We start from the raw sequence: 24616 nt of genomic DNA, 5'->3' as shown, positions 1-24616 counted from the left end.
ATAATCTGAGACTTGGAACACCACAAGCAGCCTTTCTCCATTGAACTCCCAGAGGAAGACTGGATCCACCTACACCACCAGACCTTCAGAGGAAAACTACACCCTTTCTATGGAATCATTGCTTCAACAGAACCACATCTGTCACTCCAGGAGGACTGCAGCCACTATTTAATCAGACTGCTACCAACACCCTGATCAACAGGGTGTCAGGTTGTACACTGATTCTGCCAGTGGATTCTTCTTCTTTTGTTTTTGTATTTTTTTATTTTTATAAGGAAGGTTTCTGCCTTCCTTAGCAGACACCTGTCTTTTCAAACCAAGACAGATGGGGAGGAAAAATGTATCCAAAATACACCCTCCTTTCCAAATGCAACATTTAGGTTCATATTAAGCAAGGACTTTACAATTACCTGCAGCATCTTTGTGTTGAGGTGAATACCATCAGTTTGATCTTTTTGCCTTTTTATTTCCTCTTGGCACAAAGCCTCCAGCTGAAGGGAGTTATTTGGGTGTCCTAGGGAGTAATGTAATTTTCTCCAACGCACAGTCTTTAAGCAAATATGTAAAGAAAGAAATAAATGCCTTCAGTAAAGAATGTACTGACAGCCATAAAAAGGAAGTAGACTACAAACATTTTCTATAAAGGTATTCAGAGAGACAAGGAAAATGGAGCTACTTCTTGGCTGTCTGGATATAAACTCTGCAGTACAATATGCACCAAAATGCCTCTCTGCTGGCCTCTGCTCTCATTTTGGGATTTATTTTCAACAAAAAATCATCTACCACGTGGTAAGTAAGATATATTTTATATCTCAATATTTGTAATATTTTTAATACTCAAGGTGTAATCTCAAGACACTGTAGCATTTTCTACGTGATCTCCATTATGATTCTGTTCTCAGTTCTGATATTATTTGACAAAATATGCCACTTCTATGAATGATGGTAAATAACAGTATTTCATTATCCCTACATCATCGTTCTTACAAAGGAGTGCACCCATACAGTAGGAGCTGTCTGGCCACACCACAAGGTCACAGCCCTCACTTTGGATTGAGAATCCAAGTGTAAGATGACAGACAGAGCTGAGAAGATTAGAAAGAGGCAGCCCAGAGCTGAAAGGTGGGAGAGAAGGGACAGAGTTCCACGAAATACAAAGCTTCCAGGAGAACTAAGCAGACTGCAAACACAGAAATTACATCTGTGCTCAGCCCAGCAGAGAGTGATGAAGCAAACACTGGTAATGAGAAAAGTAAAATTTTATCAATCTGATGCCCTTGGCATTGGTTACACTAAAAAGTATTCCAATATATTCATGATACTTACCTTCACATCCTCCCACTCTTTCAGCTGTCTGTTGAAGAGATGCTGAATATGACCAGTAAAAGAGCTGAGTTTCTGCTCATGTTCTTTTAAAAGACTTTCCACTACCAGTTGGGAAACAGAAGAGAGCTCCTCCTCAAACCACTTCAGCTGATCCCGAAATTCTTTTTGGAAAAGACAGGGTGTGTATATGACACAAACAGCCTGGAATTTTCTCTCACATAGATCACGTCCCTGACATTCTTCTTCTAGGTGCAATGCTTTGAGAAACATACACTTGCACAAAGATGTGACTTTGTACAGGTCTTTTAACTTAGTCAAGTGCCCTTCTGCTACACTTTTTGTAGCTGATAATACATAGAAAAGAATATTGGCTCCATTTCCAGTAAAGTCAACTGGAGTTTTTCACTGAGTGTGATTGATTACAACGACATAATTCTTGGTCACTGCAATTTTCAGCTTATATACTGAAAATTACATACACAAGAAAATGCAAATCTGAACTGAATGAATTTACCTGTAAGACAGAAATTATAGTAATCATCTGTCTGCCTTTGGTATGACAGCAGTTTCACTCTGAGCATTTCTGCCCAATGTTCAAATGTGTCTGGCAGATCTTCAAGCATTCCCATCTGAGGATTCTTCTTTTCTCCATAGAACTGCTGCAGAAGGGAAAGATAAACCAGAAAAAAATGATGACAATACATTTAAACATGTCACATCTAGGTATATAAGAGTAGGAGAGGAGAGGAAAATTTTTGGACTGTCTGCCAAACATTGAAAGAATCAAATTATTTCTCTGAAACAAGAATACACCTATGAAAGCAGAACTGACTAAAGAACATGACATTTCCTTCCCTCACCAAGGCAGAGCAAGGTGTTGTTACCCTTCCAGAGAATATTCGTAATAATCCCCTTAAAAGTACTGTAAACCAAAAAAAATTTAAAAATTTAAATGGATGATCAAACTGTTAAATAATCACACTGGCAATATTCACTGTTTTTCCAAATATTTTGTTCAGATTAATTTCCATATGCTTTTCAGAGCATACACAAACCAATATTCAGAATGCCTAAGAACTTTTCCCCACATTAGCACAGATTCTCTTCAGATGCAGCCAGGACAAGGAGCTATTGTAATTGCTCACTGGAGAGCACTGCCATGCCACTGTCCAAAAAAAGTGATCTTAGCCAAATTCCTGTGCCCAAAGAACTAAGTATGCATTTTAGATAAAGAAAAAATATTTGAAGGTGGGTTGAGCTGTTTACTGGAATTATACTGAAAAAGAATATGGAATAAAATTCTCAAATGCTTAAATATCTTAAGCACTAATCTTAATCGTTTTTTATGGCATGTACAAAAGATCTCAGTTCTATGGAGTACAGCTGCAGAGATCCAGAAACAATATGATAATTTTCTTAGAGAAAGGGAATGGAACCTGTTTGCTCATTGTTTATCCTGCTAATGGAACACTGAGCACAAGAATGAAGACATAAAATGTATTGGTCTTCTTAGGTGTGAAAAGAATTGAAGCAGAGGCTATTTTACATTCCCCACCCACTTCTTATAAATGTACAAAATGGGCTCCAGTAAGACCCCCCACTTCAGACATTAGACAGAATGAACTAGGTGGCTTAGATCTTCACTCTTACAATGCTGCAAAAAGGAAGTGCTCTGGAAGTACTTTGACCTATAAATATCAAGGCTAAATACCTTCAGTAGTGAATTCTATAGGTCACAATGATACATACATACATACATACCTCAAGGTTTTTTATAGATTAATTTCTTGTTCTGGAAATATACGACTCACTGAGACTTTGGAGGTTTCTTTCCAAGGATCTGTGCTCTCTCGTCCCTGGTAAGAGATTTCCTGCCTTTTTCACTGGAAAGGAAAAACATTAATTTTAAACTATCCACAAGTGTTTTCCTCTCTGACTAATGAGTTGAGCTAGTCAATCATACAACAGACATGAAACTAAAGAAAAATTAGAAAAAAAAGTAACTCCAAAACTAGTATTGTATGGTTCTGGCCAGGACAGGGTTAATTTCTACAGCAGCCAGGAGGGGATATGAGCAGGACCTGGAAGTTATTCCCTACCACCTCTCACCATTGTGGGGGTGGGTGGAAGGGTCCCTGCTGTTGGGGAATGTGGTGGCAGTCGGGTACTGTCACGGGTTTCCTTGTGGTGAGCATTCACATGTGAATCGCTTGCCTCTCTTGTACACTTTGCTATTAACATCACTGCTGTTACTGTTCTTCTTTTAATCTCATTGCTCTTTCTAGTAAATTGTTCTTATCTCAACCTTATCTTCACCTTTTGTTCCTCCAATTCTCCTCTCCAGCTGCTGTAGGGAAAGGGGAGTAAGAAAGTGGCACACGGTTTGGAGTGTTTTGGTAGGAGTGCAAAATTGGGGAATACCATTCTCAAACCATGACAATATAAATAGAGTATTTTGATGGAAAATGATTCTCAGAATTCTCCTCTAAACTCTCACTTGTTCAAAAATTTATTGTTGTTTTCACTATTACAGTAGCTCATTTCCTCAATCTGTGGACTAAGCTGAAGACAAACTATTTAGACACACCTGAAAATTCAGCCCCACTGATTGAAGGGTTAGTCTGTATTTCAACAACTGCAAAATACAAAATAGCAGCAGATTGAAGGAGAAAAAGAAAAATGTTTTTCCAGTCAAAATGTGGGGAAAAAGCCCCACAAAGCTGATCATGTGGACATAAAGAGGTAAGAGATTCCAAGGGATAAGCAGTAGATGGAAAGAAGGGTAATACAAATAAGCAGTATGAATCTTTCAGTGTATAGACCAAGTCTAGGTAAATTCTTGCATAGGAATACTTTAAATGGAATTCCTCACTTTATGGGTCTCAGCTTTTTTTTCGCTTTGTTTCACCCCGAGATGAACTCTTGCTAGAAGACTTCTGAGAATGTGCATCAGATACCCTCTTCCTTACTGGGGGAAGAATTGCTTATAGTTAACAAGGGAAGAAGAAGGATATTGCATAAATGCCAACCAACTGAAGTTTTTGATGTGTATATGTATACTGTATTCTTATTTCTATAATGTTTCCTTATAATATGTAGGGGACAACAACAGGAGCAATCATTTCTGTCAGACAGGCCTGAAGTAACTCAGAAGTGGCAACAGCAATAAAGGTTATGAGCTGGGGCATGAGTCCCAGGAATGTCACAGAAAATACATGGTAAATGGAAGAGATGTAAAGCAAATTTGAGGCAGGTTAATAAGGAGAATGAATGGGCTACATTCATAGTATTAGTGGTCATGGGGACTTGTAAATGTGAAAGCTTTGGAAATGGCTGGAGGAGTCAAGGTCTGCAGAAGAGACATGAGGAAATGGGAACACTAGGCAGGGAGCATCTAGGGTTACCTCTGTGCTCACTTTGGAGTAGATGATAATACACTGTGAGAATACACTGATTCCCTATATATTTCATGATTTTTGCACCACTTCTTTTCTCAACCCTGCTTCCCTTTTGCTATCACAGGTACTCTTTATAACATTATTATCTCATTCTGCAGCTTTCATTGTTTTAGGAATTCAAAATCATCTTAATCTAAGTAAAAATGTCCAGGAAAAGAGGTGAGAAGCACAACTATCTCAGAGTTCCTAGCATAGAAGCCATTGGCCTGGACCGTGTGCAGTAAAATGCCGGGAACTGCAATTTAGATGAAAAGAAAATATTAAAAGAAATACAGGCACACCTGGATCATTTGTCCTCCCGTGGTTTAGGTTTGGGGATTTTTTTGATAGGTCAAATCTAAAAACAAAACCAAATTAAGTACTACTGAATAACAAATAGCAAACAAGGCATGCTCTCTATCCCTGTCACGTGCTGAGCTAAATTTCTGAGCTCATATGTAACAGATAGGATTACTTTCACAACTGACAGTGTACATAGAAGTAATTTCATGGGACTGATTTGTTTAACTGGTATTTTGGAATTTCTACAAGCAAAACTACATTAAAATACTATTTGCAAATCAAACATTTGTCATAGTCTTCATTTTACACTTTTTATATTCAGTCAACTATGCAGCAGATAATCACCTTTTAACTAAAATAAATCTCTAGAAGACAAAACTTAAATACCTGAAATTTATCATTGTATACTAGATGTCACTTATTACTCAAAAATATATTTGGCTATGAGAAATATTGGTTTTAAAAAGAAAGCAGTCTCAGCTAGACTGATTTTTAAAGTTAGATCAGAAAATACATAGTAGTATTACCGATGACCAGTCTATTCACTAGTTCTGGGCAAAGAAAATATAAATAAAGACAAGGAAAGAAAAATACCTTTAGGCAAACAAGTACTTACCCAGATAAATTTTTGATAACATTTATTGCCAAATCATTAAACATAGATGTATCCATTCTGCTTGGATTTAACAAAGGGAATTTGTCAGGATCCAGTCCCATCACCATCCTTTTGCTCTCATCTCTGGGACAGCAGGAGCAAAGGAATCTTTTAACCTCCCATTCATGTCAAGAGTTGTTAAGTCCCCTTGCAATGTCCCATCTGTGTCAGGAGTAGTGAAGTCCTCCTGAAATGGGAAGAAAGATAAAGGAAGCCCTGTAGACTGTAGCAGGCAGTTAGTGAAAGCATTCCATGTAATGACCGGCTACTAAAGCAGATTTTCTAAATGGACAGTATCTTGCTTCACAGGCTAAAGTAAATTTTTTGTCAGCAATGTTGTTACAGCTGTACAGCTCTAAAACACTTCTAAGCAGTTAAGAGTAGGTTCTCATAATCATCATAAACAGTATTTAAGGATATACTCTTAAAACAATGATCCACTGAGATTACAAAATAAAGACAGACTTTCCAGAAAAGGGAGGAAAGAAAACAAACCCCATTTAATAAAAACAAAATCCCTTCAGGACACATCTGGGATTTAAAAAAAAAAAAAAGAAACCCGTGAAATATGTACCTCTGAATAGTGTTACACCTTGAAAACAAACTCTTGTGAAGAACTGAGCAACTCACTGCAATGCCATGCATCTCTTTCAGCGTTCTGTAGACTTGGTGATTTACTCAGCCTCTTAAAAAGGCTGTCCTAATGTTACAGTGTCTCTGACATCTTGGCATAATGCAGATTCTTTTTTCATTTGAAAATTCAAAGCACAGATTCTGAAAAGCCATTAAAGTATGTACACAAGAAAATTCTCTTCATATTAAAGGAAATAGAGAATGTGAATGTTATCTTACAGTGGCATGTGGAATCTTTGCTTTTACTAAGAAGCTAAAGCCTGAAAAAGATGGTAAGACAGATGGTATTTACTAAACTAACTGTTCTAACCTTTTCAAACATGCTGACTCTTGCAAACAACATATTTGCCTCTGTTCTGCCACCAGTTTATGTACACATACATGGAAGAAATGAGCTTGTATACGAGGCTGAGGTTTTGGTTTGGTAAACAGGAAAACAGGTTGTCCAAAAAGGACTATGGTGGTTTTAAACCCAGCTAGAAATTAAGCACTGCACAACTCAACCCTCCTTCTCTCCCTCCTTGCCCTGGTGAAATGAGGAGCAGAATCAAAGGCCAACATGTATACTGAGATAAGAACAGTTTAATAATTGAAAGTAAAGTGAAATACAGTGATAATGGTAAATAAATATATAGTAATAATAATAATAATAATAATAGTAACAACAGCTATAATAACAATAACAGTAAGTGAAAAACAAGTGATGCACAATACCATCACCACCTGCTGACCGATGCCAGAGCCCCTTCCTGAACCCAGACTGCCCCTCCCAGATAACTCTCCCAGTTTACAGACTGGATGTGACATCCCATGGGCTGCAATATCCCTTTGGCCAGTTTGGGTCACCTGTCTCAGCTATGCTCCCTCCCAGTTTCCTTTGTGAACCCCCTCAGTGGCAGAGCAGGAGACAAGGAAAAAAAGTCCTTGACTTAGGATAAGTACAACTTAGCAAAAACTGATTTATCAACACCATTCTCATTCTGTACCCAAAACACAACACTGCAACAGCTACTGAGAAGAAATTAACTCCATCCCAGCTGAATCCAGGACAAGGATCTTTCTGAGCAAAAATTCTGTGTTCCTGCCCAGCCCCAAATATGAGGAAACGTAAGTCTTCCTCAAAAATACTACTTTTTACCAAATTAATAACAATTAATAACAAATCAAATTAAGTACCATTTGATGCTGATGAGAAGTTACTTCTTTATCTGCAGTAGAACAAACATAAGCATCTCTCTTCTGCTGGAGCTTTTCCAGGTAAGACTTTAATGTGGCTGACTGCAAATTGGAATTCGCTACCTAAAGCAGAAGCAAACACCAGAGAAGTAAAGTCCCCATCCACAGGAGTTTCAGAGGCTCCACTTTCATTACCATTAGACCATTAGAACCACTGATAAAAACTGGTTAAAAATCCCTGGTACTCAGAGGAGAAGCTGAAAACAGTAATTCACAAAAGCAATGCTTCACGTTGTTTGCTGCACCACACAAAAATGCTGGTGAATTCAGATGTATACACTCAATGTGCTGCAAGGCCATAGCGTGCCAGCACAGTGTCAGCACTATTAAAAATAAGCTTTTCAGCAGATAGTGACTGCTGAAAATAGCAGATAGATAGAAAACAGGTTTGAAATCAACATAAAAATAATGTAATATTTGTCCACTATGAATTCAGCCAAAATCTCCTCAAAGGTATAAAAAAGAAAATTATTATAACGAATTTAAGCAAAGTTCTGATGTTTCTGTTTGTACCTCTGATTTGATTTGCTGTCGTAACCTCCTCAAAGATTGATGGACCTTCCTCATAAAGGCTCGACTCAGAGAGAGAAGCAAACCTTTTTTGAGACTGCTTGAAAAGTTCTGTAGCCTTTAAGAATGTCAGAAACAAAAGACAGAACAAGATAATTTTTCACTTTTTAAAACTGAAGTGATAGACCTTGCCATTTTTACTAATTTTTTCCATCATGTAATTGCCAAACAGAACAGATTTACAGTTCTAATCTGAAAGCAGGCTGACTGCAAATCCCATCAAATATGTCAACAGAAAACATAATTTGAAATAATGTAATTCTGCATACCTGCTCCAAGCAGCTCGATTTTATTTGCTCCACATCTGTTTTGATTGAACTTTCAAAGGAGTCAATTTCTTTACTTTCTTTCTGAAGACACTTGCTGAAAAACTTTACCTCCTCAGAAGAAAAGTTACCGACCTCTGAAAATAATCTGAAAGCAAACATAAAAACAATTGGCTGTGAGTCATCTTTTTCCCCAAGACTGTTGCAGCTCAACAGCCCTGAAACATATATATCAACACAAATGTGATGAAAACAGCATAATAATTGTGGTTTAACAAGATGCATTTATTTTTTTAAATGGGAAACTAGATGAATAACAAAATAAAATTTACTTTGACTCTTCTGCCTATGCAACAAACGCTGATTCCCAGAACTCGGTCACCATTTATAAACAACACTTCTATGAAATCTATATACCTGCAACTTTTGAGAAAATCCACATTTGAATCCCTTAATTTTCCTAAAGCTTCCTCCAAGTGCTGCTGGTAACTTCTCACAGTAACCCTGATTGACTCCAGGTGGTTCTGGAGCTCTGATTCCAGATTGTTGCTGGAAGAAGCTGACCTAACAGCAAATAATAAAAGATAAGGAAAGATGTCTGAAAAGGAACACAACACAATGATTCAACAACTGCTGGCTGTAAAGACATGAGCAAATCTGAGGACTCAGAAGTGATTTATGACTCTCAAAGCAGCTCCCCAAGTTGGGATGGTTTGGATGAACCCATGGAAGGTATCAGCAACAGCTGATACTATTGCGTCTTTTTCTTCAAAAACAATTAGTCAGCTGCTCTTACAGTGCATGTTCAGTAAACTGGATAAAATCTAAACCAATGAAACATCTTTTCTACTTAAAGACTGTCAGATGAAAATTTCCAGGTGTTCAGTCCTGATTTTAATTTCTTCAGGGCAAGAGAATGAAATTCTTTACATGTTTTCAAGTTTTATCAAGTAGTCTTCATTGAAGAGCAATAACATATGAAAGAACAGGTTCAGAATGCAAACCATAAACACCTCAGACAGAAATCAGGAGTATTTAACTAGGGAGATTCACAGCAACAGCAGTGGCACACTTACTGCTCAGTCACAGGAGCGTGGAGCAACTCAAACTCCAAGTGACTGACTCGGGAATTGAAGTGTGTGTTGAGGTTATTTAGCTGGTCTGAGAATCTGAGGAATTCAGCTCTCTCCTTTTCCAGGCCTTCTGCCAGTACTGCACAGTGGCGCTCAAGATGCTCTTTGTGAAGTGACAGTTCCTCTGAGAAGAAAGGAACTTTACAACAGGAACATTATTCCCTGTTTACTGTGAACTATCACTATGCCCAGTCAACCTGTGACCAGCAGCAGCAGCAAAATAAAACAAAGCCATACCTCATAGTAGCTGAAATATACAAATTAAATACATTCCATTTGGTTTCTTTGACTTTTCTTCTGTGGAAGACACAGATCCTTAACAGCTCCTAATCCATTCAAACCACATGTGTCTCTTGTCTGCTCCAAGCATTCTTTTTCCTTTATTTTTGGTCATTGCTGACATCTCCATTAATCTCTCTGTTCTCAGTCTCGTAACAAAACCAATGGCCATATTTTTTAATGGAAAATCATCCACTTTTCCTAGTTTTGTGAGGGAAGGAAAAAAGTCAGTTTTGGTCTCTCTTCCAGAATGATAGCTGGATAAATCAAGAGCCAGGCAACCACCTGAAGAAAGCTGCCAGAAGAAGCACCTGTCCTCTTTGCAGAAAAAGGGAAATTGAAAAATTATTTGCCTGCTCTCCAAAAGCAGAATTTTTTTGCTTATGTGTTAAAGACCAAGAAACCTGTCTAAAATCCCTTTTTCTCACCATAAAAACTTGACGCTTCCTATGCAAAAAGAGTTTTAATTAGACGATGCTCTGTAGCTGCTCAATGATATTTCACAGAGTTAAATCCTCCCTCTCAGGTTTTCAGAAGCTTGGCCCTGACATTTTGGCTCTCCCAACTTGCTAATTTCTTTTCCTGCAATACTTTTAAAATATTTTTTGTACAGCACAGACTCTTGTTAAATAATTTCAAGGTGGATGAGAATTCACAAACATTGACAATAGAATGTTCAGTATCTTCTGCAATCCAGTTGTTAATCAAGGCACTACTGTCTATTTTTCCAAAAATAACACAGCACAAACCAGGAAGAGCTCTAGAAAAGAAATATCATTTTAAAAATATGTAAGTAACATAATATACTGGGAATTCTTGACAGCCAACTGCTTTCTATTGTCTTCTACTACTAAGTCAACTAGTGCTGAAACAGATTTTGGCCCACTTAGGACCATCATGTTAGGAACACATGTGATGCTCAGAATACAAAAAAAAAGTCAATACCAGCTCGAACATTGTAGATTTTTGTCTGTATATCCTCCTGCTTTCCTTGATGCAACTTAAGATGCAGCAGAAGTTTTGAATTCAGCTCCTCTTTCCTGGCAGCTACAAAGACATAGGAGTTTGACAAGGATTCTGCAAACCATTTCTCCAAGTGCCCAAAAAAGCAGAGGCGAATCCTATGATTGAAAAAGAAATATTATGGTGAGGAACAGCAAATAATAAGTAAGGATTTATTAAATACATAATTTCTAAGAATTTAACTTCTGGCTATAGGAAGGTATGGTTTCAGTACCATTTGCATAATACTGGTAGAATTTTTGAGCTAGCTGCATACTACTGAGTACCAGGCATTTTACCTTCAAGGCTTTGCAGGGAATTTGGGCAAATTACTTGTCTCACTAGATAATTTTCCTTAAATGATGAATATTCTGTAAAGGTAAATGTTTTTATAAAATGTTTTTATAAATGTACTTTGACAGCCATGGATACAAAGCAATATAAACTTTTTATCATATTTGTATGAATTTCAAAAGTGGAATAATGTAATAATTGTACAATCAATTTTATAATTAAATAGCTAACAATATAAATATCTAATTATACAACACTAATTAGATAACTTTTCCTCTGTAGTCTAATGTTTCTTCTAAGCAGCTGAAATTTGTGTGTTACATAAAGGGAAAGAACAGAATTTGTTTTCTACTTACCTTTCCTTCAGCTTGACAAACATGGCTTCTGTGAGAAGTACATATTTCAGATACATAGGAAGGGATTCTTCTTTTTCAAAACTTGTAAGGTAACTCTCTGTGATGTCAGTCTTTCCTGCCTCTTCAACTCCAAGAACAGTAAAAGTGTTTCCACTAGCAGTGGAGAAAATCTCCGTGGCAATTTCAGCACTTTCTGCCTCGCTGCTCTTGGATGCTGACTGGGAAACAGTGGGAAATTATCACGTTACTTTTAAAGGTATCAGCATAGAATTAACAGCGCACCAGCTAGTCTAGGAATCCTCAGGATATTTAGAATAATGTTCTCATTCTTAATTTGGACATTTACACAGTGCTGGCAATATTTATATATTTATATATTTATATATTTATATATTTATATATTTGTATATTTATATATTTATGTATTTATATATTTATATATTTATATATTTATATATATATTTATATATATATTTATATATTTATATATAAATATATTTGTATATTTATTTATATATATGCCAGCAACACATAGGCAGAGTCAACAATGTTTGAAAACGTTTTTGTTATGGTAATAAATTAATGGAAACTGAAAAACTAATACGTAGGTACAAATACTTAGCTTAAATCATTCACTACAGGCTGAGAACACTGTGATGAAAGACAGATTAGAAAAAAAATTATGAAAAATTATCAAAAAGAATGGTTGTGAACTGTTTTATACACTCCATTTTCCCATAAAAGGATCTAGAGCCCTGGGTGCTTTGTATACAAACTAACCAAAAAAGGACTTTCCATTCATTCTCAGCAAAAAGACTTCCTATTCCTCCTTATTTTGGTCAAGACTGCCTTCACTTTCAAATGTATTCTCTTGCTCACTTACCTGCATAATGCTTCGTCCCTGTTCTGCATGCTCATTTTCTTCACTTTTATGAGGAATACTCTCCTCATCTTCTTCTTCCTCTGTTTCTGCAATTTCCTGTGCCAAGATCACCTGTTTCTCCGTTAAGTTTGTTTCCCCAGCTGATTTTTGACAACTGTCCCTATCTTCTGGCACCAGTTGAGAGAGGCCATTGTCCTGCTCTGCTCTGGGCTGGGACGTCCTTGCTTCGAGCCCTGGGGGTAATTTTGGATGCCACAATGTTAGAAAGACCTAAAGCTGCTAGAGAAGTCCAAAGGAGGGACACAGAGATAGTGAAGGCTCTGGAGTGGAAACCATACAAGTGGCTGAGGGCATTTGGCTCAGCTGGAGAGAGGAGACTGAGGTCACACCTCACTGGGGGCTGCAGCTCCTCTCGAAGGCAATAGAGGGGCAACTTTAATTTCTGCTCTGTGTGACCAGGGACAGGACCCAAGGGAATGCCTGGAGCTGTGCCAGGGGAGGATTAGACTAGGTACTAGGAAAAGGTTCTTCCCTCAGTGGGTGGTAGGCACTGAACAGGCTGCCCAGGGAATGGGCACAGCCCCAAGGCTGCCAGAGCTCCAGAAACATTTGGACAATGCTCTCAGGGATGCACAGGTTGGGATTGTTGGGATGTCTGTGCAAAGCCAAGAACTGGACTTTCATGATCCCTGTAATTCCCTTCCAACTCAGGATACTCTGATTTTGCTCTCCTTGCACAATGCTCTCAGCTTGCTGCTCCACTGTTTGTTCAGCTTCTGAAGCCTCAACTAGTTACTTACAATTAAAGCAGACTTCTACTGGTTACAGCCCAAAGAAATAGAAATTGAAAAACAAGTAAGCAGAAATACCTGTTTGGACTGTTGAGGTATTATTTTGATCTTGAACTGTGGAGTCTATCGTGCCTTGCAAGTTCTAAAACCAAAACAACAACAAAAAATACCTGCCACACTGTTTTAAAATATGGATTTGCTTCTAAGAAACCCATATTCCTTCTCAAAATGTTTCTATTTCAGTAAGATATGATAGTCTTGAATAGATCACTTACTATCTAAAGAACCTGTAACACTCAAATAGATTATTTTAAGTCTATTACCTTGTAGTTCTTTGTTCAAAAGGCAAATGGATTTGCTAAAATGCCGTTTGTAACAAGGACAGAGTTAAAAGCGGGACTGAGAAATGTTTTGTTTTCCCTCTGCTATCTCTACCAAAAGCACTTTATTCAATGGCTGAAACAATATATATAATATATTTAATAATATATTTATATAATCTGGATAATTATTATATATAATAATTTATATAATCTGGATTTTAAAGGTAAATTTTCTCTAAAGTGAAAAATGAATACACTAATAAGGTTCTAAACCAGTAGATATTTTTTTTTTGTTTGGAGGTTTCCTTCACACTAAAATGCTGGCTGATGGATATACTATAAGAAATCAATTCCCACAAAATAGCTTTTGGGTAAGCCATTACTTCATCCATTACAATTTGCTTGAGTGTCTCATTCCTGTCCAATTTAAGGTCACTGTTGAAGAGACTCAAGTATGTATAGAAATAAAATTCAGTATGATTACAGTGCCTTTAAATCTAAATCTGACCTTCTGATCAGTCTCATAAAGCCTTTAGGCTAAATGTTGCGACTGACCTGTTTACACTGAATACAATCAAATTCTGGCTTGTTAGAGATTAGTTCATTACAAATAAATAAATGCACAAAAGTTAAGAAATATTTATAGTAAAGCCTTTTACATCCTTCCTTTTGGATGGGGAACCATACAAACACTGCTTACATAAAAGATGTTAAAATATTGTCTTCCATGTTAGTTCTGCACTGTGCTCAGCTGCGACTGAGCCTTTCTGGTCCATCTTCCTTTTACTTGAAAATAAAGCTACATCTTGATTCAAGAAAAATCAATGTTCACAGTTGTTTTCATTTGCATTTGCATTTGCTTTGTCTCCTAAACAAAGATAATTATGGGGAATTTTATGTATATGTTCAGATAGGTTACATTCCATTTCTGCAATCTGGACTTGTATTTTCACTTGGTCTGTTACCTCTGACTTTTTTTTAACTGCTCAAATGAGTGTGGTTTTGGAATGATAGCAGTCTCCCTTTGTCCCATTCTAAACAGTGGGTATTATTTGCCTTAACCTTGTTCAATATGTACATTATTTTATATTCTTACATGAAGTAAAAAGCAGTCTTTTCCCATACCTTCACACAATAGCATAAACAAGACCTAAGTAGTACAACCAGTGTTAAAATATGCTTTACTTTTTAAGTTTACAATACAAAACTCATACCTAGTTCTAATTTGATCTAAAGAGGAAAGGGCTTTCTCCAAATATTCCTTCAGCTCTTCTTCACAGCTTGCCATCTTCATTTTTTCCAAACTTGTATCCAGATTATCTTTCATCATCTAAGGCCACATGAAAAAGCTAGTAATAATGGTTTAGTAGATACTAAAATCTTCATTACTATTTAGGATTCAAGTAAGTTAATTATGTACATATATTCTACACCAATAAGGGAAGCTACCTTAGCAAAACTCATCACCCATGAAGATCTGCCTAGATAATGAACACCTCTGACATTGCTATCCCAAGCTGGCTGTTGTAACTATGAGAACTTTGCATCCAACCAGACTCTATACCTGCACAACATCCCATAATAGCAACTTGCAGCCACTTTATACAGAAAGCAGCAGTGATCCTTAACTCTGTTGCCCTATCAAGAAGAAGACAGGACTGTCCATTCAGTGTGAATCAAGGAGTTAGCAAAAATGCACTTGACTGAATGAAACTGAAAAGTAGAAATTCCAATACAAAAGTCAGATATTATGTTTTTAATTTTATAGCAGCTATTTTGAATTCCAGAGGGTTCTTTGCATTAAGAAGTCCTTTCTTTACAGCACACCCTTGTTTTTATGTTTATACCTGAATTATGTTATCCTCTTCCCATCTGCATTCATCTACTTTCTTCTGAAGTACATCTTCCTGCTGGGACAGTTGGAGCTGATGGACATCCCAGAGAGCCATGGCATCCTGAACATAGTTGTACAAGCCTTCACAATGCTGCTCATGCCATTTAGCCATCTCCTTAAAATCACTCTAAATAAAAACACTCAAGTGAACAAGTTCTTTTTAAACTGCTGGAAGGTGAAATGAATGAGTAAGAGGATATGTAACGTGATAAAAGGCTGCCTGGAATTACATGACTGGTATTCAACATGGTGTCTTCTATTTGGAGAGTTAAAAAAAATGAAAAATCCAAGGAAACTGGGTAAGAATGTGGATTTTTGTAGTACAAGCTGAGAGTATCAAAACTTCTGCTTATTCTGGCATCATAAAGCACCAAATCACATTCTACAATTTATCACATCAGGAACAACTGTCCAGTCATTTTTATATACAGAATCACAAAAGATCAGATTGGAAGACATTTGGGAGATCATTTAAATATATTCCTCTGTCAGAAGGCAGACTGGGTGGGCCATACGTCATTCATCTCTATCATATGCATTTCAGATATAAATTATAATAAAAATACAATATATTTATATTACAAATAATAAACACAATAATTATGAATTCTTCCACTGGAAGCTTTTCCACACCAAACTTTGCTTCTTTGTAGTGCTTAGTCACACTGTGGACCTCTTTCTAATGTGACATCAATAGCCTACAATGCAGAAGGCATTGCAGGTGGGAGCACAGGAAGAAAGGACTAATCCCAAGGAGTGATAAAAATAAATGTAATAGATGCACATTCATGTGCTCCAGCTGTTCTTCAAACCTATGTTTTAGTTTCTCAATCATCTGGAGCATGTTGGAATGCACAATTTCAACATCTTCTACTGTGCAAATATCCAACAGGGTCATCTAAGTGAAAAGAATAGCAAATTATTCACATGCATATAAGAAATACTGCATGGCTTTCAGAGAAGATGGCTAAACTTAGTGTTTATTTGCTTGTAATGGACAGAGGGAAGATTCAACCTCCTAGAGCCCACATTCCGTTAGTAAACAAAACAATTCAGTTGGATACAAAGGGAGAAACTGAGGCAGAGAGGTGGAATTTCTTTGCCAAGATAAGATGGATTTAGCACAAAGGCTGAGGGTCCTTGCATCCTCCAGGTAAATGCAGGACAGCACCCCCTTCATTACTGGCATTTGTTACAGCTTTTACACATTTCAAGTACCTTTTGAACAGAGTAAGAGGTTAAAAACTTGTTATCTCAATGTTTGGCGAATCCTCAAACATATTTTACTGTAATGACATATCGTACCATCACTTCCACACCCAAAGCTGACACTCACCTTGCAGACCTGCACTTTTTCCTGACATTTGTCCTGGACCAGCTCATACTGGATGCGCATTTTCTCCATGCACTCCACATTAGGTGTGTCTGAATGATATGGAACAGACCACGGTCAACATTCCTGTACTTCACAGTGCAGTGTGAAAAGGAAACATGACAGCAGCCCTGTGCTGAATCTCAGCACAGGGACAGATGCCAGCAGTGTCTGCACACCACTGTGACACCACCAACCAATCAAAAGAGACACCTTAATACACAGCTGTTTATAATTATGCTTCAAAGTAGCAAGTTATTTACAATTGCTACCAACCTCCATGCTACCATACAGGCTACAAAGCTCACTGTGCTCTGCAGCAAGAGAAGGCAGACACAGAGGGAAGGCATACTACAGGACTTGGAGAAAGGAATTATCTGCAATATTTCCCCTCTTCTTCTCTGAGAGTTAAAAAGGAGGATTTTTTTAGGATTGAGAACTGATCCATGTCAAAATTAACCTTCTATTTCCCCCAGATTAATTCTAACAAGCCAGTTTCTGCTAGATCTCACCATGACTAAGTGTTTGCACTGGCCAAAGGAAAGTGATGTCACAGGCAGCTTCTTTGGGTCTTACTAGTAGCCAGCTCAAAGCAACAGAGAACGTAAGTGGGAACATATAGAATAAAGAATTGAGCAAACATGCACTTTCACAGCAACTGTCTGCCTCATTGTTGCCTGGGGAAAAAGAAAGGATTGCTTGAATTCCAAACTGGTTTTATCATTTCTCAACTTACCAATACTCCTGTTTAAATTCTCCAGAGTTCTGTACCATTCATTTATTATGTCAGATTGTGTATGTTTTGGAGGCAACAAGGTGCTATCAAAGTAGGAAACAAGAGTCAGGTATCTTAAAATACAAATCAGTCGGCACTTAAAATATAAAATTATGAATCAGAGTATCCATACTACTGTGCATTATTTTATTTAAAGCCATTTTGGCAATGAAAATAAACCAAAGAGACTGTTGTTGTTTGAGGCAAACTATTTACTGCCTGACAAGGAACTAAGTGTAATTCCTGCATGTAGGAATGTAATTGTTCCTACATGCACTGTAAAAAAACTCCCTGTAAATATTGCAATACATTACACCCAAAAATGCTTCTTGTGTTCAGGATGGATATTCAAACACAGCAGTGTTGGATTTCTATGCAGACTCCTCTCTTAATTTATTACACAAATAAAATCCCACAGAGAAAAAATGTCTTGACATACCAACTTCTAGTTCTCCACCCATTCCTACCCCATTTCAAATGTCAGTAAGATTCACTTTTGCATTCCTGCATTTTTAGCCCTTGATCACCACCTATTTAGTGTAGCTGGTGCAGTGAAAATCAAGAGTGCATTTTTTTCCATTAAAAAGAGCTGTACAAAAATAGGTTTAGACCCTGCCTTATTGCTGAATTTAACAATCACACACTGACAGGAAGCAAAGTGCATTGTGTAGCCAAGTTCCTCATTAACTCCAGAAAGAATTGTTTCCCTTTATGCTATACCCTCTTCTGCCATACCCAATGTGCTGCAAAACTCTCAGTCTCTGGTCACTAAGTACAATCTGCTCCTTTATCATATTTTCCATTTCTGTTTTCACAGTTGGGGGATTCTGTATTTCTTCACTTGCCGTAAATTCTCTGCAGGATGGAAAAAAGATATGTATAATGGAAACATGATATATGTGATATCATATGTGATATGTATAAAGAAAAAATGATAAAGTATTACTTTTATAGAAACTAGTCACTTTGCGTTATTCATTGTCCAAAATAAGACTGCAAAATTTCTGACCTGAAACTCTGAACTATGCAGTTCTTTTGGATGAGCTTCCAGACCTTGACTCTCTCTTGCCATTTCAGTTGATGCAATTTGTCTTTCTCAAGCTCTGATTTCATTAGATTAAAGAGCAGCTTGGCAGTTGCCCTCTCATTACCCAGCAGTGCTCTGTTTATATTCTGTGTATTAAAAAATAAAACCAGGAGTAGAAGCATTATACAACATGCAAAAACCAAAAAAATTGTATCTTCTACAGAAAATGAGGGGAAAAAAAGGACACAAATGATAATGGATACCCTGCCAAGTAGAAATCTCTTCTGTATTTCAGTGATTGATAGGCAGAAAAAATGCATTTCAGTTGGGGAAAAAAAAGACATTCTAGGAATATGCAGACTGATATCTTGCCCCAGGTAAAACATTTACCATGGCCTTATTGTTAATGAGCTTGTGAACATCAGCTGCCAAGAAGAAAGAAATTTCTTCCAGTTTCAAGGTCTACTTGGTCAGTACATCTGCTATCTGTGCAATAAAATAATAAAGAAAATCAACAACAAAAAGTGTAACTCATATATCAATTTTCAAAGTCAAAAAACTACAGGAATGAGACAATTTTTCCATTAAAATCAATTTAATTAATTAATCAATTAAAGAAATTAAAATTAATTTAAGTTAATTGAATGACACAGACTGAGAAGTAAATTTTAAAATATTACTCTTAGCTATCTTAAAGACTGATTTTTTCATTAATTCATAAAAATAGTAATGAAAACATTCCACTTTGCTACTACTCAGCTGATTTCTCTTTAATTGTGATAATTGAGTGCTCTGCAGACAGGCTGCAATATGAATTTAAAAATCAAACCAGCTTCCCTTCAAATATCTGAAGGGAATCCACCAGCGCCTGTTTTAAGTGAACACAGAATTAAAGCAAATGTGTTCATCTCTGCCATTTGTTGCAACTAATCCAACAGAAAGGTTACTGGTGATACTCTCAGACTTACTCACCATACCTGAATTACAAAGAGAGGAGGAACAGGCACTGATGGAACAGTTTTTCTTTGCCTACAAGGACAGTGCAGCAAGCTCTTCCAGAGTCTATCCATTTTTTTATCCAAACGTTTCCTATGATGTCCAATGACTTTGACAGGTTAGGCTGGATACTACAAAACTGCAACACATTTGCTACTGACACCCAGCCAACACAAACTAAAATCAAGCTAGCTCATGTCTATGCTCCTTCTCAGCTGCAGAATAGCTATGTGCCCCAAAAAAATAACAGACCAGATGAAAGTTTGACCTACACAAGTCTCCAGGAAAATAAAAGCAGCTCACATATTCCTTGCACCTGTAGTATCCGTAATCGTGAAAGAAAGAAACACCTTAAAACTAGGAAAAAAGTAGCTTTTCCTGATTATGTGGGTGTAAAATGAGTGAAAATAAATGAGTTTATTAGTGAAAAGAAAGCAATCACCACATAACAGAACTACTGGCAGGCCTCTGACTCCTGTGGAAACAAGCTACTCCTGCTCTGCATCCAGCATGGTATCAGCAAATAACAATCTTATGCTTAAGCAACAGTTATTGAGACTGCAGCTCACTTTAACAGCTCGACTCCTTTCAATCTCCTTCAGGGATTCATCCACTGCCCTAATCCACTTTTTTCTGTTTGAGGATTCTTCATGGATCATATTCCACAGCTCTTCCAAACCCTGCAATAAAAATCTACTCTCAATCTCACTGAAAAGTGAATATATATAAGAAAAAAATAAAAAAGGAAAAAACCCAATAATTTAGGACTTCAGTGAACCATAAGAAGATATTACATAGAGCAGGTACAAGTAACTGAAGTTGAGCCAATGCTCTGAGCTGCCTTACTTCAAATGAGAAACCTTCCAAAGCCATGTCAGATGCAATCTTTTCAAACAGAAGTTTACTCTTTTCATCTGATTTCATCACTTTAAGCTGAAGGAATTCCTGAATCTTCCAAACAGAGGCTTCCATCTCCTAAAACGGTAGGTCAGTGTAATCATTTCAATATTGGGCCTTGACCTTAGAAGAGCACTCAAGACTCTGCATTAAAAGATCCTGCTTTACCCTGCCAATGCCGCCCAGCTCCTGCTGCATTTCGGTCACTGCTCGATCGTGACGCTTTTGCCGCCATTCTGCCAGGTACTTCCATGTACCACTGCCTGCTTCCTCAGGAACTGCAGAGAAAGAAATGAGGATTCTATAGCCTGGAACTGTTGCTGCAGAATATGGGATGCGTGAACAATAAATCCCTCAATCTACACTGTAACTGCTGTAGTCTGTGGAGTTCTCACAGTGTGCAACATCTTTCCTTGGGAAGTGCAGTCTTAGCAAATGGAGGTAAAAATACAAAATACTAGAGTGTATTTTAAAATTTCCTTTATTAACTTCTGTTTTTCAGAAGGATAATAACATGGAACTATTAGCTCAGCTATGATGTAAAAAAATTGCAACATTTCAGGAATGAGATTTGATTACATCAAAACTGCAATTTATAATGCTAAACATGACCTGTGATTGACAATTTCACAACTGCTTTTTTTTCCTATTAAAAGACTCTTCATCTTCAAAATCATCAAACCATCAAAACTTTGAAACAAAAATTTGAAGATGAGGTCTCTTAAGCTTCAAATCATCAAAATTTGTCAGGCCATTTCTGAGCCTGATTTTTGTTGTCTTGCAGGAGAAAAAAGTGCCAATGTGGCTGTAACCAAACTGTGTATTCTACTCCCCTCTACCTCATTTTGTGATGAGCTGTTAATGATAGATCATTTTCAGTGCATACCTGACCCCCCAGGATACAAGGTGGATGTTAAAATGAGAAGAGGCAGAAAACTGCAGGGTGAGATAGTGTTTCTTTATCCTTCCTTCAGCTGGGGAAGCAGCAGCACCACCCATCCAGTGAGGGTCGTGTCTGCCAATGGGCCATAATGAACTGAATATGTACTAGCAGAATGGGCAGCTGATCAAGGACTCCAAAAATATTCTAGATTCAAGGGATTCCATCATTCCACTGTGAACCTCCCTGCCCTGGGGGATGTACCACCTGAACCCCATGGATATAATCTGGGCAGTTGGGCACTTGGGACACCACCACCACCACTGGACATCCAGAGGAGGACCCAAACTTTCACAAGACCACTGCTTCTGGCAGGACTGCAACCACTGCAACCCTGACCACAAGGGTGCCAGGCTGTACTCTGACTTTGTGTTTTAAATGTTTTTCTGTATCATTGCATTTACTGTAATCTTTCTATTAAATTGTAACTCCAAAATCTCTCACAAGGTATTTGTGTGGGGTTAATTTCTCCTGCTGATTTTCTTTCAAACCAGCACAATTTTATACCTTGTTCAGCTAAAACTGTTACATGTACCATGTCTCCTGTGAATGCAAATTAAAATAGGTGACATTAAGAGAAACCAGTTTTACCAACTACATCAGGCAGGCCTCTGACTTTCTCAGCTGAACTTGCATCTACATTTCCCAATGCTTCTGAAAAAGGTGTAGGTTGTCTGAAACAGAAAGTGAATAAAGCTTCAATTTGTACTATTAATGCACCAGAAGAGGGACTAACATAATAGTATAATTCACTTTAATTGGCAAAATGTAACATTAAAGTGATCATAAATATCACCCCAACTTTCAAGAATATAATTTAAAGAATCAATGTTGCTTCTTCTGAGACAAATTGAAGCCTGGATGGTAGATCCCAGCTTAAAATCTATTAAGATGGCATTAAAGCAATACATGTTAGATTTAGAATGTGTAAACTACAGAGACATACAGAACAGTTCTAACAGGTAAAAAACTGTGAACTCTTTAGGAGACACCAGCAAGAAACGTGGAAATAGCCTTTATCTGCCCAAGTGCTTTTCCCAACAGCCTGGGCACTGGGTTTTTCCTTGGGGTCAGTGAGAATCCCTGTATCATTATTCAGCAGCTGGCTTAGGATAAAAAGGAATGGTTGTATTATCTTCATTCTTGTTTGTCACATTATCTTACAGCATCATCATGTAAGCCATTTACTTGGAAATATAGCCTAAAAAATATGTTTCAGACTGGGTATATATCTAGATTGCTATGAGCAAAGACAACTTCTTTTTAAAAGGAAAGCCATACAATATGCCTTCTATTGCAAATATTGGTCTGTTAGCCTGCACTTCAATGGGCAGCAAGCAGTTCATTATACTAAATTTACACTTGGCAAGGAGACAGTCTATTACAAGTCGTTAGGCCTATGACCAAGAATTCAGTAGTTCCTAATTCCCACTGAAAATCTGTCAATTTCATCCCTCTAGTTATGAACATATCATTGGGGTTTTATGCTTCTGTTCTTTACCTGTCTGACTGTGGCTTTTTTGTGAAGTCACTGATGGGTGTTTCACCAACACATTTCTGCTGATTACATGGTAATGGCATGGCATCAGCAGACATTTCTGAATGCCTATTTAAAGTGTACTTTTTACTCTTCTTAGAGAATCTTGTCTTTTTTCCTTCATCCAAAAGGTGGGCTAAGTGAGCCTTTAAAGAAACATAATCTCAACAATTAGAATTCCTTCAAACCTACTGAATGGAGAACAGCGACAAAATAATTAATAAAAACAGCAGGGGAAACACAGCAGAAGAGAAAAGTAAAATAATGAACCCTACACACCACATGCATAACCACTTTCATCTAAGGCTATCTTCAAAATGAGAAAAAAAAAAAAAGGATAATCTTTTGCTTAGAGAGGAAAAGTGGAGTAACTGGATTGTGCTGCCTTGCTTACAGTTACCAAAGTTAACAGCAGAGTTAAAAATGCCAGTATTTGGCTAATTATGCCTCTAAACGTTTTACTACTCTGTTATGATTCTGCCTTTAGTTAATATAACCTGATAGACAACAAAGAAATGGGAACACATGTAGATTCACTGGAGAGCATATGCTGGAGATAACACATCCATTTTTTCCTAAAACAAACCAAAACCAGAAATGTTGAAAATGACCTGGGATCATTTCAACAGTCAGCAAACTGAGTAACACAACAAACTCCTTTGGCTCTTACTCAATCCTCTGCTTTTTTTGACCTGGGCCTTGAAGATCTGTTTACAGATCTCTCTGTGAACATGTCACACTCGTCCTATTGAGAACACATGGCTCATCGCAGCTGACTGGCCGCGCCTGCTTCCAGAACTGGCAACTACAAGCTGGGAGCCAAGAGGAGATACAACACTTCACTTGGAAAAGGGCCTTCCTTGAATCCCAGAATCCCAGAATGATTTGGGCTGGAAAGGACCCTAAAGATAGATCATCTTACAACTGCCTGGCGTGGGCAGGACACCTTGCACTATCCCCCGCTGCTCCAAGCCCTATCCAGCCTGGCCTTGGACACTCCCAGGGATGGGGCAGCCACAGCCTTTCTGAACAATCTGTGCCAGGGCCTCAGCACCCACACAGGGAAGAATTCCTTTCCAAGCTCCCATCTATCCCCACCCTTTGGCAGTTTGAAGCCATTCCCACTTGTCCTGCCACTCCGGGCCCGTTTCCAAAGACCCTCTCCAGCTCTCTTGGAGCCTCTGTAGGCACTGCAAGGGACTCTAAGGTCTCCCTGGAGCCTTCTCTTCTCCACACTGAACACCCCCAGCTCTCTCAGCTTCTCCTAAAGCAAAGGAGCACCAGCCTTCACAGCAGCTTCGTACCCTCCCGGAGACTCCGAACGGTGAAACTCCACGCCTACCGCTCCCCTGCCAGGCCCCACGGGTGTCGCTCCCGGGTGTCGCTCCCGGGTGTCGCTCCCGGGTGTCGCTCCCGGGTGTCGCTCCCGGGTGTCGCTCCCGGGTGTCGCTCCCGGGTGTCGCTCCCGGGTGTCGCTCCCGGGTGTCGCTCCCGGGTCTCTCTCCGCCCCCCAGGGGCCCTCAGGCGGTCCCGCTCGGACGCGCTCGCGCCGAGCCCGCGCGTGCCGTTGTCAGACCAACGGGGGCGGGGCCCGCCTCATCCACAGCGCCCCCCGGCGGCCGCTGCCGGCAGTACCCGGCCGGCCATCCCGGCCCGCTCACCCGGGACCTGAGCTCCGGAACCGGGGAACG

The 24616-nt window shown here is 38.3% G+C and overlaps 1 long non-coding RNA gene and 2 pseudogenes across 3 annotated transcripts in view; all 3 read right to left on the bottom strand.

Annotated features, from left to right (window-relative positions):
* Positions 1-263: 263 nt before the first annotated feature.
* LOC147651576 (coiled-coil domain-containing protein 180-like) overlaps positions 264-24616 on the bottom strand; it is a 69582-nt pseudogene continuing 45229 nt past the window's right edge. Inside the window, exons 22-24 of the transcript XR_015273814.1 lie at positions 1841-1985; positions 1327-1487; positions 264-548 (exon numbers count right to left, since the gene is read on the bottom strand). The product of XR_015273814.1 is annotated as a coiled-coil domain-containing protein 180-like (transcript). The remainder of the gene's footprint in view (positions 549-1326; positions 1488-1840; positions 1986-24616) is intronic.
* Positions 3110-5104, bottom strand: LOC147651581 (uncharacterized). The gene is made up of 2 exons (XR_015274157.1): positions 5066-5104; positions 3110-3209 (listed from the first exon to the last, which is right to left on the bottom strand). It is a non-coding gene; the product is annotated as an uncharacterized LOC147651581 (long non-coding RNA).
* On the bottom strand, positions 5688-24403 carry LOC147651580 (coiled-coil domain-containing protein 180-like; annotated as a pseudogene). Its single transcript, XR_015274144.1, has 24 exons — positions 24211-24403; positions 22890-23071; positions 21980-22062; positions 20617-20726; positions 20398-20526; positions 20121-20231; positions 18946-19041; positions 18538-18701; positions 18264-18383; positions 17490-17572; positions 16712-16806; positions 16166-16279; positions 15335-15508; positions 14702-14817; positions 13786-13904; positions 11585-11716; positions 11491-11515; positions 10784-10959; positions 9503-9683; positions 8844-8990; positions 8430-8574; positions 8104-8218; positions 7531-7653; positions 5688-5908 (listed from the first exon to the last, which is right to left on the bottom strand). The product of XR_015274144.1 is annotated as a coiled-coil domain-containing protein 180-like (transcript).

Source organism: Cyanistes caeruleus, chromosome 9, assembly GCF_971803275.1.
Source record: "Cyanistes caeruleus chromosome 9, bCyaCae1.hap1.1, whole genome shotgun sequence".
Lineage (NCBI taxonomy): Eukaryota > Metazoa > Chordata > Aves > Passeriformes > Paridae > Cyanistes > Cyanistes caeruleus.
The sequence above is the reverse complement of the archived record's forward strand: the minus strand, read 5'-3'. Positions and strand labels throughout refer to the sequence as shown.